This window comes from Malania oleifera, chromosome 10 (genome assembly GCF_029873635.1).
Source record: "Malania oleifera isolate guangnan ecotype guangnan chromosome 10, ASM2987363v1, whole genome shotgun sequence".
Taxonomy (NCBI): domain Eukaryota; kingdom Viridiplantae; phylum Streptophyta; class Magnoliopsida; order Santalales; family Ximeniaceae; genus Malania; species Malania oleifera.
The window spans coordinates 90,277,197-90,293,074 of NC_080426.1; the positions used below are offsets into that span (position 1 = coordinate 90,277,197).

Here is a 15,878-nt window from a genome sequence, read left to right on the forward strand (position 1 = left end):
AGAAGAGGAAATTGTTGACTCTAAAGATGTCATCTCTAAAAGGTCCTTCTGCATCTCCATCCTGATCTTCTCCACAAGGCTTCCTCGTGATGATGAAGGTTGCATGGGGTTCCATTTCCTTTGCCTTGAGAAGTTTAGAGGAAAAGGATGGGAACTGCTCCATAAGAGTTCTAGAAGGTGAACACGTGATAGGATGGTGGAAATTACTTTCAACTTTGAAGTTGATACTCACTAACAGGGAGGATGGTCAGAAGAAGGGTGAAGGGGAGGTGCAGTTCTGTCCTGATTGTGGATTGGAAAATATCGGCATGTCGAATCAGAACAGTATATTCCAGAGATTGTCAAAGCGGTGTTTGGAATGTTCTGGTTCAATCTGCAGCAAAGGCTGTGCATTGCACCAGCAAGGGAGTTTTTCATAACAAATGGAAACCTCCTGCCAAGAATCAGTAAACAATTTTGGCTGTTAGAGAAAGAAGATTTGGTTGAAGATGTTCAGTAAAAATAGGTGGGCCTTGCAGGTATGAGCCCAATTGGGTTGGGATAAAGGGTAATGAGGTTTCAAAATTGGGCCTGCCATATTATAGGAGAGAAGTTCGGACGGAAGTGGGTTGAGAAAAATAGGATTAAGTAGTAGGGTGGAACTGCCTCAAACGAAAGAAGATTGAATGTGGGAAGCTAAATAGTGGGCTGGGGCTCATTAACAGAACCAAGAGAGCTGGCTGAACTGGGTAGTGGATTGGGTCTTTCTGTGGGGTTAAGGAGTCAGACAGATGGGAGAGAAACATTATCAGATCATGTCGTTATAGGCAAAGGAAAGGGTATGGCAGAAGAGGATGTTCAAAAGGAGGTGGTTGTACCATATAGCGCTGGTGGAGGGAATAACCCAGAAAATAATTCCTAAATTAAATTTTGGATTCCAATGTCACTACGGAAAATGGATACAGGTGGTCCTATTGAATTCTAAACAATCAGCACCCACTGTCTCCTTAATAGAATAAGAATATACACCGAGGAGACATCTCCTTAACAAAGTCTGGAAAATCCAGGAAAAAACAAAAAAACACACAAAGGAAAACCTAGAGACTAAAGAACAAAAGAGAAAAAACAAAGCCGAACTAGCAGTCCAACACATGACGCCAATCGCACTGAATATCAGGAAAGCTCAACCCAAAATCCCTTGTCCCACATACCAAATGGAAGCCAAATAATGAATCTTTTTCCAAACCAGTACCTGAGCCAACTTCTTCCCTAGAAAAATGTGCGTGTTATGCTCCATCCACAATCCCCAAAAAACTGCAAAAAAAGCACATTTCCAAAGCGCTGCCCTTTCTTTTTTCCTACCAAATCCAGCTAAAGTCACTGCTAAAAAATCCTCCAGTGTCTTCGAAGTTAGAACTCACCCCACAGTCGCCTAAAATACCAAACAGCTTATTGTAAACACTCCAAGCATAGTCACAATGAATGAACAGATGCAATGATGATTCTAAACTATTAAAGCAGAGAACACATACGTCCGGAGATATAGCCTTCAAAAGTTTCCTAATCTGTAAGAAGTTATTGGTATTAATTCTATCAGATGCAACCAACCAGATAAAAGGCTTAATTTTAAAGGGGACTTTGGCCTTCCAAATGGAACTATGGCATGAAAAAGAAAAATTCAACCTATTCAAAAATCACAAAAAATTTACACAAATAAACCCCTAAAGGATCCAGAGAACAAGTGAAAGTTAAAGTGTAATCCCAAAAAGGGGGTGAATTGGGCATTTTAAAATTTTTGTGCGGAAACATAATTAATGTTAAAACTTATTTAACATGTGCTCTAAATATTATAATCACCACAGAAATCTATTCAGCAAACAACTATACCAATCAACAATCCTAAGTATGAAACCAAATCACAAGATTTACAATATTTTTAGCAGATTAATGTTAATAACAATACTCAAATATTTATGCTAGTATTAGAATAATTGATGAATCAATATAGTTCAATTTCAGCAGATTAAATCAAAGTGGAAACCTGTAGCTACAACAGATTTAAATCAGAGTAGGTATTCAAATTTTTCTCGGCATCCACAACTCAAATTGAAACATTCATAGCATTCCCAAATCAAAATAAATCATTCACAGCAGATAAATTCAATATATATGTACTTGAAAGAAAAAAGGTAAGGGAAAGAATGACACCAGTATTTTTTACAAGATTTGGCAACGTGCCTACGTCCTTGCCTCAAGCAAACCGCTATGAGGATTTTACTAAACTCTCCTTTCAGTAGGTGGAGCACCTCTCAAGCAAGAACAGCCCTATTTCTTGGCAACGATTCACTCCAGAATCGTCAGTTTACAAGTAAATCAGCAGCAGATTTTGTACAAGAATGAAACTCCCTCAAAGAGCAAATTTGTACACGTTAAAATCACTAGGATACTCTTAAAAATAAATTTGCTACAAAGATTTGCTAGGTTTTCTGGGTTTGAAAGCTTGAAACTTGAAGTATAAAACCAAAAATTCAATTCAAAGAAGAGGAACGGCGCACATCAGATTTTCAAGAATGAAATCAATCTATTTTGACGCTATATGGTTGCCCTAACACAATTAGGGGTAGCTTTATATAGCTAGGTTTGAAATCTTGCCATTTGCCGAAGTTTTGGTAACAATATCTTTCAAAAACAGAAAGAAATTGCACTGTTCGCAAAATACATCTCACATTTTGGTCGACTGAACTAGGAGTTCGGTCGCCCGAACCAATTAAAATCATGAATTTTGAACAGACAGTAGACTTTCGGTCGACTAAACTTTAGGTTCAGTTTCCTGAACCTCTTTAGTTGATTGAACCTTTTGGACTTTAACATTGGCAGTAGCCATTCGGTCGACTGAACCATGTGTCTGGTCGCCTGAACTCTCCGATGCCAAACTAGGTTGTTCAGATTCCTGCATTCAGTCGACTGAGCATAAGCCTCGGTTGCCCGAACACACTGAAATTCAGTGTTCTCTTTATTTTTTATTCCAAAACTCATTTGTATCCTTTTGAAAAGATATTTGAACTTTGAAAGAATATTTTCCAAGTTTAAAGCAGGTCTCTAGGTCCAATAATTAATCCTAAGAGCTTCATAAACAAACATAAGTTTGAGAAGTACTTACATGAGACTTATATTACATTCCACATGAAATAAAATCTAAGTCTTCATGTCTTGAAGCTTAATCTTCATCCAAGCTCTAGCCATTCTTCATTTTTCTTGTTTTCTTCATGGCTTTCAAACTTAAATGTGGTCCATTGTGCTTGTAAGATATAATACCTGTAAATTCACTTGAAAGCACAATTAGATTCCTTAGTTTGTCATTATCAAAACGAGATTAAGCCTTGTTAGGCCAACACAAGACCACCTATCCTCCTCTAAAGAAAATCGACAGTTATTCAACAAGACTAGCAAAGAGGATAACCCTCCCATCTCCTAATAATTTAATGATCTGCAGAAGTGGAAATCTTAAGAAGGCAAAGGACCATACGAATCAACAACAAAAGAGGGAATGGACTCATCCTGCCCTGAGCTTAGGCGAAAAAGGTGTGGAAAAGAGGTGGACAAAACTGCATTCCCTAACTAAGGATCTTTCCAAAATTAGATATTACTACCTTCGACCACCAGGAATTTAATGTAGGGAATGAAGAGGGAATAACTCTGAGAGATAGCTTTCCACAGACTCTCTAAAGAACATCTAAATCTCAAATTAGTATCCCACCCTTTCTTATCTAATCCATACTTACATTTAACAACCAAATGCCACAAAGATGAGTTCTCTAATAGAAATTGCCAAACAAAAGGGATGTGTTTTTAGATTCCAAATTTCCAATACTCTAACCACCCTCCTGTTTACGCCTACCCACCACTCCCCAACTAAACATATGATCCCTACTACTTCCTACCTCTGACCATAAAAAATCCCTTATAATCTTCTCAATCTTGTTAGGAACCCGTACCGGAATCTTAAAAATCGATAGAAAATATAAGGGATACTAGAAAAACAAACCTGGATAAGAGTAACTCTACCACCAAGATAAAAAAGAGCACCTTTCCACCCATCCAATCTCTTACAAACTCTCTCAATGAAAAGATCTTAAAAACTAGCAGATCTAGGGTTACTCCCCCCCAAAAAAAAAGGAACCCCAAGATAGGACAACGGCCAATCCAGAACACTACAACCCACCTGCACCAAAACCTCCCTAACACTCTCAACATCCATATTGATAGTTGTGATACTACTCTTACCCATATCAATCTTAAGCCCATAAGCCTTCTCAAAAACATAAAGGAGACCCAACATATTCTTAAAGGATAGTTTATGATCCTCATCCTCTAGAAAAAAGATAGTATCATCGGCAAACTAAAGGTGTGAAACCTTGACCCTCTCTCTCCGCACTTCCAAGCCTTTCGCTAAACCTCTATCCACTGCGCAATCCATCATCCTACTCAAAGAATCAGCCACTAAAACGGAAAATAAAAATAAAAATAAACCGGGGAAAGAGGGTATCCTTGCCTAATCCCTCTCGTAGCCTTAAACCAAGATTTGGACTCACCATTTACTGTCGAAAATTGAAAAGAGTTATGTATTGATCAGAACATTACATATGAATATATACAACAATCCTAGCATTCCTAAAAAGTAAATTAATAAATCAAATCCCATGATTTATGGGACACCCTAACAAAATAGGAAATTTAGTTGTATAGGCCTAATTCTAAGGATACAATCTGTTATTAAAAGAATATCCTAAAATAGCTAACTAATTATACACAGTTTTCCCACACTCCCCCTCAAGTTGGTGAATAGGTATTCTCCATTCCCATCTTGGAAACAATAGTTTGGAAAAAAGAGCTACTCAACCCTTTGGTAAGGACATCAGCAAGTTGACCATGTGTAGACGCGTAAGGTGTACAAATCAATCCACTCTCCAACTTTTCTTTAATAAAGTGTCTGTCAACTTCATTGTGCTTCGTTCAGTCATGTTGTACTGGGTTATGAGCTATGCTGATTGCAGATTTGTTGTCACAATGAAGTCTCATAGGGACCATCCCACTTGATCTTCAAATCTTCAAGGATGATCTTCAGCCAAAGTAGTTCACACACACCTTGAGCCATTGCCCGGAATTCAGCCTCTGCACTCGATCAAGCTACCACACTGTGATTTTTACTTCTCCATGTCACAAGATTCCCACCGAGAAAGGTGCAATATCCTGAGGTTGATTTTCTATCAACAATTGATCCAGCATAATCAACATCAGCGTATGCCTCAAGTACCAATCCTCCATTTCTTTTGAACATGATACCTTTCCCTGGTGTTCCCTTGAGATACTTTAGTACTCTATGGGCTGCTTGTAAATGAACTTCCTTCGGGCTATGCATAAATTGACTAATCACACTCACTGTAGATGCTATATCTAGTCGTGTGTGAGACAAATAAATGAGTCTTCCTACCAGGCATTGATACTTTTCTCTGTCTACTGCGACATCCTCCTCAACTTTTCCAAGTTTAAGATTAGAATCCATGGGAGTACTTGCTAGTTTGCATGCTGTCTTGCCAGTTTCCTTGAGAAGATTTGTTACATACTTCTGTTGAGAGATAAAAATTTTTCTGCCTAGAGTGAGCAACCTCAATCCTGAGAAAATACTTCAATCTCCCTAACACTTTAATCTCAAACTCTTTAGCCAAATATTGACTCAAGACCTATTTCTCTTTAGCATCATCTCCTATCACTATTATGTCATTAACATACACTAGAAGGACTGTAACTCCTCCTAAAGGAGAGTGTTTAATGAACAATGTGTGATCCCCTTGACTTTGTTTGTATCCTATAGCCAACATAACTCTTGCAAATCTCTCAAACCATGCTCGTGGTGATTGCTTAAGGCCATACAATGCCTTTTTCAATTTACACACAGTGTGAGCAGCCAAATTCTTCCCATATCCCGGTGGAACCTGCATATAAATCTCTTCCTCTAGATCCCCATGTAAGAAAGAATTCTTGACATCAAATTGTTGCAACTCCAAACCATAATTAGCTCCTAGTGCTAATAATACTCTAACCGTGTTCATCTTTGCAACAGGAGCAAAGGTCTCTAAATAATCAATCCCATACCCCTTGGCTACCAACCGCGCCTTGTATCTCTCAATCAACCCATCTGCCCTATACTTCACCGTATATACCCACTTACAGCCCACCGGTTTCTTTCATGCCGGTAACTTCACCAACTCCCAAGTCTTGTTCTTTTCCAATGCCTCCATCTCCACATTCATAGCTTGTCTCCATTTTCCATTGGACAAAGCCTCAGATAATGTGGTGGGAATGGTGATGGTATTTAGGCTTACAAAAAAGGCTCTATGGGATGGTGAAAAATTCTTAAATGACAAAAAATGTGCAAGAGGGTACAATGGTTGCTTTGTGCATTTTCAAGTTCCTTTCCTAATGGCAATTGGAAGGTCCTGGTCATCATTATCAACATGAGATTCAGTTTCATCTTGCAATGGATGGTTAACAATTGCTACCTCATTCAAATGATCTGAGTTGGACTCTTGGACCTGCATTGGCTCAGGAACAGCCATCTTTCTTCTTGTGAACACCTTGCCAAATATGGTATTTCTAGGAGCAGAATCGGTCTTTTCTTTAGGTTCATTTGGTGTTTCAGGCACAGGTTCAGAAGAACTCTCAGGTACACGGTTGGAAAAAAATGAACAAGGAGGTACAGGTACAGGGTTCGAGGTTTTAGACATAGGAATTGATGGCAAATCAAGTAAAAAATCTTCCTTATCTTCCCTAGTTGAATTCTCCCCCTAAAGATAAGGATTAGTGAAATAAGACTCTCGTTCATTGAACGTCACATCCACCGAGACATAGAACTTCTTTGATGGAGGGTGGTAACACTAATATCCTTTTTGAGTCGAAGAATAGCCCACAAAGACACATTTTAGAGCCCTCGGATCTAATTTCCGCTTGTTGTGACTATGAACGGGGACAAATGACACACACCCAAAAATCCTAGGAACAAATTGTTTGTAGTGCTTAGGTCTAGGTAGAATGTGGAAAGTATGTCCATAGGACTCGTGAAACCCAAGACTCTTGAAGGCAAACGATTTATCAGATGAGTGGCTATCAAAACTGCTTCCCCCCAAAAAACCTTAAGACACATTTTTTTGAAACAACAAAGCTCTGGTTTTTTCAAGGAGATGGCCATTTTTCCTCTCTGCTACCCCGTTTTGCTGTGGGGTATTGACACAAGATGACTCATGTACTATTCCTTCTGTCTGAAAGTATGGGGTAAGAATTTGATTGAAATAGTCCTTGGCATTATCTAACCTAAACCTTTTGATATTGACCCCAAATTGGTTTTTGATCATGGAATAGAAATTTGGGAACACAATACTAACATCAGATTTATGTTTAAGCAAGAAAATCCAGGTAACACAAGTGCAATCATCAATGAAAGAAACAAACCATCTTTCCCCAAAAACATTAGAAATAGTAGATGGACCCCAAATATCACTGTGAATAAGATAGAAAGGAATTAAGCTTCTTTTGTAACTAATTGGAAAAGGTACACACTTGTGTTTAGCAAGTTCACATACCTCACACTGAAAGTTTTCAACATCTAAATCCTTAAAGAAGGACGGAAACATAACTTTAATAACCCTAAACGATGGATGTACAAGTCGGCAATGATGAAGTAAAATTTTTTCTTTATTGGATAAAACAAACTCTAACATAAAGGAAGAAGATAACCTGTCCTTGGTCATGTGCAACTCACTTGGTGTTTCAAGATAGTAAAGGCTATTCCTTTCCCTAGCACGTCCCTCTTCCCCGAATCCTTGTCTTGAAATATACAATTACTACTATCAAAAATCACATTACAACATAAATCGAGTGAGTTTATGTATACAGACCAGATTTGTGGGCAATTTAGGAGCATGAACAAAGTTACTGATGGTCTTATTTTCAGATCCCCAAAGCAGCTACGGTGGTCAAGGATCCATCTGCTGTGGCTATTTTCCTACTGCTTGGGCATGGAGTACAGGTTGAAAAAATATTCGATAAATGGGTCATATGATCGGTTGCTCCCGAGTCCATGACCTAGGAGTTTATAAAGGTTTTATCTGAGACATTTAATCCAACAGAAGATGGAAGCTCACCTAAATATGCCAAAGAACAAGTACTTGGAGCTCCTTCAGGTTTTCCAAGACTGTTGATAAGAATCTCAGCCTCTCAATCTCTTCTTGGTTGAAACTACTAAGCTCCAGCGATGTCGATTCACCTTGTGGTCCTGCAGCAATGTGGACTTGTCCATTGTTCCGTGGTTGTCCTCCTTTTTGGCCCCATTCTTGGCTTGGAGGCTTTCCATGAAGTTCCTAGCATTTTTCACAGGTGTGACGAGACTTCTTCCAGTAAGTGCACCATAATCCGTCACAATTTTGGGTTTTCAGCTGGCCACCTTTTTCTCCTTCAAGTGTTGCTCCTTTCTCCATGCTTGTGGCTGATTTATTGTTACCAATAGCCACCATAGCCGAACTATTAGTGATTTGTGGTTCAAGCATCAACCCTCTTCTACTTTCTTCACTTTGGATCATAGCAATTACTTCGTTAAAGCTTGGAACCTCCGGCTTCCCAAGAATCTGTATCCTCACTTGATCAAATTCTGGATTAAGTCCAACCAGAAAATCATACACCCTATCTTGTTCAATAAAGGCCTTTAGAACCACTGCATCATCGGAGAATTTTGTTTTTATCACCCGGTAGTGATCCAATTCCTGCCACAAGGATTTCAGTTGATTTGCATATTCAGTGACTGTTTTATTCCCTTGTTTTGCAGCCATAGTTTTTACCTTGACCTCATACACTTGTGCCGCATCATTAGCTTTGGAATGGGTTTGCTGAATCGCATCCCAGATGTCCTTTGCAGTAGCCAAAAACATGCATGTGTCACTTATTTCTGGAATCATGGAATTCCACAACCACGCCATGATCAAAGAGTCTTCTTCATCCCATGCTTCAAACTTAGGATCCCCTGGTTTAGGACCTGTGCCCGTGAGATGGCAAATCTTTCCCTTGCCTTTGAACACTGTGCAAATGAGTTGAGACAACTTAAGGTAGTTCTTTCCATCTAACCTGTAGGAGGCATGAATATTCTGCAATTCTCCTGCTTGTTGGGGTCAGATTACCTCTTCTGATTGGACTGTAGTAGTAATCTGCACGATTTCTGACATCTTGAAGGCTTGAACAATCAGCTAATCAATGATGATGTCAGCCGGAAGCAGAAATGATGATGACGACTGGGCAAAAGTGACGCACAGAAGAGAAAAATTGGCAATGAAGGCAAACAGAAGTTTTTAAGGCTTTGACAAAACAAGCCCTGTTTGGCAGAAACAGAGGTGCAAGAGCTTAAAAAATAGAGTAGAATAGAGGTCTGCAAAGATGGGAAGAAACCAGCAATGAAGGCTGGAAATATCAGTGATGAAGGCTGAAAAAAATTGAAACCCTAAGGAGCCTAAATTGGCTCTGATACCATGTCAAAAATTGAAAAGAGTTATATATTGATATGAACATTACATGTGAATATATACAACAATCCTAGCATTCCTAAAAAGTAAATTAATAAATCAAATCCCAGGATTTATGGGATACCTTAACAGAATAGGAAATCCCATGATTTATGGGACACCCTAACAGAATAGGAAACTTAGCTGTATAGGCCTAATTCTAAGGATACAATCTGTTATTAAAAGAATATCCTAAAATAGCTAACTAATTATACATGGTTTTCCCACATTTACTAATACCAAGTAGCTCACAATAAGCAAATAAACTCTAATCCAACACTGCCATCTCTCTTCAAACCCCTTCCTCACAAAGACCTTATCTAGGAACTCCCGGTTCACTCTATCATAAGCTTTCTCAAAATTCAATTTAAAGATGATAACCTTCTTCTTCCTTCTTCGAATATCCTCCACAACCTCATTAGCAACCAAAATGGCATCCAAAATTTGCCTACCCCCCGCAAAAGCACTCTGAGCCTTAGAAGTATTCCTATCAAGCACCTTACTCAGCCTATTAGCTGACACTTTAGTGATGATTTAATCAACACTAGAAACTAAGGTAATCAGTCTATAGTCCAAAATCTTAATAGATTTATTCTTCTTCAGCATGAGAGTTATGAAAGTATTGATACTCCTGCTTAAAATGCCATTCCTATAAAAAAAAAATTTTTCTTTTTTGGATAGAAAAAGAAATTCATTAGATAAAGATAGAATTTACAAGCAGGAGAGAGGACATCTCCTTATCAAAGTCTGATAATACCCACGAAAACCAAATGGAAAATTGCAAAGATAAACAATGAAAAAAAGCTCAAGATACCCTTAGAAGAGACTTCCCATCATGAGGAACTTTTGAAACACACATTCCCTTGAAATTTCCATAGCCCATACACCATAAAGAAGCCATAAACAGAATCTTTTCCCACACCAACAGATATGGTAACTTCTTCCCTGCAAATATATGTGCATTATGATCCTTCCACAAGCCCCAAAACACTGCAAATATAGCACAATTCCATAATGCAATTCCTTCCTTCTCCCTCCCAAAACCCACAAAAGAAATTGCCAAGAACTCCTCCACTGTTCTAGCACAAACTCAACTTTCTTCAAAGTAATTTAATAACTTGTTCCAAATCTTCCATGCATAATCGCAGTGCAGGAAAAGGTGTGAAACAGACTCTGAATAGTTAAAGCACAGCATACAAATATCAGGAAGGAGAGCCTTTAAAGGTCTCCTCATCTGCAACAAGTCATTAGTATTTATCCTATTAAGCACAACCAACCAAAGAAATGCTTTGATTTTAGGGGAAATTTTGACCTTCCATATAACCTCGTAAAGAGGAAAAGAGGAATTGTCTGAGCCAAGAATTCAAAGAAAGATTTACAAGAATAGACTCCAGAAGAATCCAACAACCAATATCGGATATCATTTTCGTGGGATACTCTACAACTATTCAACATAACCAATAAAGATGATAATTCAATAGTTTCCCTATCATTCAAGGCTCTCCTAAAATGGAAATCCTAAGAGGGTGAAGGACCATCCAAGTCTACTTTAAACGAAGAAATGGGATCATTATGCCCTGACCTTAATCGAAAAAGGTGAGGAAAGGAGATGGACAAAACAAAATTCCCCATCCATAGGTCTTTCCAAAAATGGATATTACAATCCTTACCCAAAACAAATTTATATAGGGAATAAAGAGAGAGTAAATATGAGATATAGCTTTCCATGGACTCTCCAAAAAGCATCTAAAACCAAATTAGTATCCCATCCATTCCCATAAAGTTCAAATTCACTTTTGATAACTCTATGCCACAATGAAGAAACCTTTAGCGAGAACCACTAGAACCACTTAGCCAAACGAGTTGTGTTTCTAGACACCAAATTTCCAAGACTCAAACCTCTCTCCCTCTTAGTCATAAAAACCACTTCCCAACTCACCAAATGATCCCTGGAATCCACTACCCCTGACCAAAGAAAATCTCTCATAAGTCTCTCAATCCTACTAGGGATTCCCACTGGAATTTCAAAAATAGAAAGAAAATACAATGGAATACTAGAAAGACAAGCCTGAATTAGAGTAATCCTCCCTCGCAAAGAAAAAAGGGCTCCCTTCCACCCATCTAAATGCTTGAACACTCTCTCCACCACAGGATCCCATAATTTAGATGATCTAGGATTACCTCCCAAAGGAACCCCAAGATAAGACAATGGGCAACCCTGCTCAGTGCACCCAACTTCCAAGGCAAAAACCTTAACACGCCCTGCAGGCACATTAATAGTTGCAATACCACTCTTACCCAATTTAATCTTAAGCCTCGAAACCCTTTCAAGGATTTTAAGGGGCCCCAAAATATTAACAAAAGAAGGTTTGCAATCCTCCAAAAAAATAGTATCATCCGCAAACTAAAGGTGCAACACCATGATCTCCTCCCTACCCTCTTTAAGGCCTTTCACTAACCTCTACCCACAGCACTTTCTAGCATTCTACTCAAAACATCAGCCACTAGCACAACCAAGAATGGAGAAAGAGGATTTCCTAGTCTAATCCCCCCTCGTGGCCTTAAACCAAGAATTGGGCTCACCATTCACTATCACCCAAAATTCACATGAGGGGCTCTTTTACCTTGGAAAATCATATAGTTACCTCATGGGGAGTTAATTGGGCTTATTGCTATTGATTCGATGATACCTATAACCTAATGGTTCAAAGCAAAGATAAAGTATCCTGGTCCCAGCCATTGTAGCACGTGCGTCACCGAGGGCATAAGGGGCATGATGGCGTACAACCTTTCATCCATCTATGCCATCTCTCTCCAAATCCCTTTCTCATAAAAATCTTATCTATAAAGTTCCAACTTACTCTATCATAATTTTTTTCAAAGTCCAACTTAAAAACAAGCCCCTTCTTCCTCCTCCTTATGTCCTCAATGGTTTTATTCGCAATTAGGATTGCATCCACAATCTGTCTACCCTCCACACAAGCACTCTAGACCTTAGAAATAGTCTTATCAAGCACCAAACTTAACCTCTTAGCTAGCACTTTGGTGATTTTATTATAAACACTTGAAACTAGACTTATCGGTCTATAGTTAGAGATCTTGATGGACCTACTTTTCTTAGGTACAAAAGTTATAAACATAGAATTAGTACTCTAACTTAAAACCCCATTCCAATATAATTTATTGAAAACCTTCGTCAGGGCATTCTTCACCACCGCCCAACAATCTTGATAAAAAGCTAAATTAAAACCGTCCGGCCTAGGAGAGTCATCCCTCTCCAACCCAAAAACTGTAGCCCTAACTTCTTCTTCCACAAAAGGTGTCTCTAACCAAGCTATCTTATAAATAGGCAAATATTCCCATTCTAATCCTTCCACCATCAGTGTAATCTCATCCTCTTCAATATACATATTATAATAAAAATTAGTGATCATAAAGGAAGTTACGTTAGGATCTGAGATAAAAACCCCCTTATCCACCTCCAATTCCCTAATCAAATTCTTCCTCATTTTTCCATTGGCTATCCTATGAAAAAAATTTATAATTACAGTCACCATTTCTAACCTATTTAAGCTTTGTCTTCTGCCTCCAACTTCTCATATCCTTAAAAATTAGCTCTTCCAATTTGTTCTTCAGAGAAACTTTTTTAACCTCTTCCTCAGAAAGAATCACTCCTTCTTCCTTTCTTTCTAACTCTTCCAACTCTCCTAGAATAATAGACTTTTTAATCCTAATGTCTCCAAACCCCTCCTTATTCCACAATTCCTAATTTTTTTTCAACTTCTTCATAAATATAAACCCCTCCTAAACCCTTTCCAGTTCCGTACTCCACAAGTCCCTAACTAAGGTCTAAAAGGAGCCATGCTCTAACCACATATTCTTGAACCTCAAGAGGGTGGGACCACAAGGCACTTTCCTAGATCCAACAAGATAAGAAAATTATTAGAAGTAGGTCTAGGTAGCACCATTTGAGAAAGATTAGGAAACTCCTCCTAGTCAATAGAAAAGAAGAACCTATCGATTCTACTGATGACCTTCCTAGCCCCACTCACTGACCATATAAAACTAGCATTGCCCAAAGGAAGATCCCTCAACCCACACTCCTTGATAACCAAATCAGACTGCTGCATAGAGACATTAACCTTGCCACCCCCTTTTTTCCTTGAGGGAACTTGATTGTGTTAAATCACCTCCCACAAACCACCTAGGCAAGCATAATCCAGAAACAAAAAATAGCTCATCCCGAAAATTTCCCTTAAAAGCATGTCTAGAAGGACCGTACACAGAGAAAATCCACCATTGACCCCTATCTCTAATATCAAGCAAGATAGAAAGAGAGAAAAAACCCACTACTGTCCACTCTAGTAATAGACCTAGTGTCCCACAACACTAGAATGCCACCTATTGCGCCTCGAGAAGGAACAAAGTCCCAATCCTTAAACCGCTCTTCCCAAATCCCTCTAACTACATCCTCATCTATTAAATCAAGCTTAGTCTCTTGGATTAAGACAATATCAGGGGCATTCCTTAACAAAACCTCCCTAATCAAACTTGTCTTCCTAATAGCCCCTAGACCCCTAACGTTCCAACTAATAATCTTCATATTGTAACATGCTTACCTGCTTTCCCTATCCCCTTCCCTCCCTCATAATTGATGGAAGAAATAAAATTTTTTGATTCCTTTTCCGCCCTTTTTTCCCTCTCATAAGTTTTTGGGCTCACCCCCAGTCAAGTTCTTAAATTTCGAGTTTGACTCAAATTTCGAAGCCCCAAAAGTATGGAAATTTAAACAAAAATTTCAATTTCGATGTCAATTTTGATTTTGAATAAAAAAAATAAACAAAATCAGTAGTAAAGCATGGAATTCTTTGTGAAACTTTAGAAATGGTTAATAAACATAATAATGTAAGTCTTAGGACTAATATATTACAAGTTAAATACATCTATATTATGGATGAGATGGAAAAGTTATAATATAGTATGTAAATCAAACATATTTGTAAGATTGTACATTAAAGATAATGATAATTTAGACATGAATGATTAAATAAAATGTTGTTGTAAGTTTATTTTTCATATAATTTCAAAAGCACTTGTAATAATCTTTGTAACAATAAAAACAAATAAAATAAATTAAGAGAGAAATTTCACTTCACTCCTAAATCTCTCATTTGAATTCTAAGGAAATTTCATAGTGCAGTTAAAATTTTGACAAGTTTCACTAAAATTTCAAGATTTCGATAAATTTTAGATGATTGGTTGAGATTTTGACGGAAATTATGCAAGACAGAAATCGACTACCATTTGAATTTAGAGGGTAATGGAAATTGGAAATTTCGATGGAAATTTCAACAATTTCATGGAAATTTAAGACCATGCCCCCAGTTTAACTTCAACTCCTGAAGGAATCACTAACTTTAACCCCATAAAATTTACAAGGTCGTTTGGGTCTCTATAGTCCCTCTCACTAACCCCTCAACCAACGCCAAAGTCACTCCCCCATTAGTTCCCTCATTGTGGCATAAAGAATCATCAAAAAATAAGGACTATATAGGAGTAGGAGAAATACCTTTTCCAAGTTCTTAAGAATTCGAATCGCTCAATAGAGCAACTATCTCCTCATCATATTGCCCCTTCCGACACCTGAAGAACTAACACCAACATCCACCTTAATAGGAATAAGCTCATGAGCAGAGGACAAATACCCTTTGTCAATCAAAGTTGTCTTTTCATTAGACTTGTGCTTAATAGAACTATCTAATCCTTTCCTAACAGTAGAGGGCAATAAAGAACTCTCTTTTTGTGCTTAATAGAACTATCTAATCCTTTCCTGACAGTAGATGGCAATAAAGAACTCTCTTTTTGTGCAAGTTGGGGTATATGAGATTGCTTCTTACTTAATAATAACTCTTCCATTTTTTTTTTTCCAAAACAAATATCTCCAAGAAGTTCTCCCCAATTATCTTCTCCTCCCATATCTAACTCCCTTCTCAATTGATCGATTAGAAGGTTGGACTCAAAATCACAAAATCTACTTAGGTCATCACCTGCTTCAGAGCTCCTCTCATCCTCTCTGAACTCATCAATTTTAGTGTCTTCATATACAATTGAATGCATCCCTTTTTCTGCAACTTGGGTCAGCTTCATAAGAGAACCTGCCCTCTTTTTGCTGCGATGATTGTTGTACTAGATCCTTTATACATACCTGCTGCCTAGTTACATCGTTAGTAATCTCTACCTCCTCTTCAGCCACTTCAGCCTTCTCCATCCTTGATTCCATATCCAGGTCTTTGGGAA

The 15,878-nt window shown here is 38.1% G+C and overlaps 1 protein-coding gene across 1 annotated transcript in view; it reads right to left on the minus strand.

Moving 5' to 3' along the window:
• LOC131166276 (uncharacterized) overlaps nt 1-15,878 on the minus strand; it is a 114,943-nt gene that overhangs the window by 40,030 nt on the left and 59,035 nt on the right. The window lies entirely within an intron of this gene.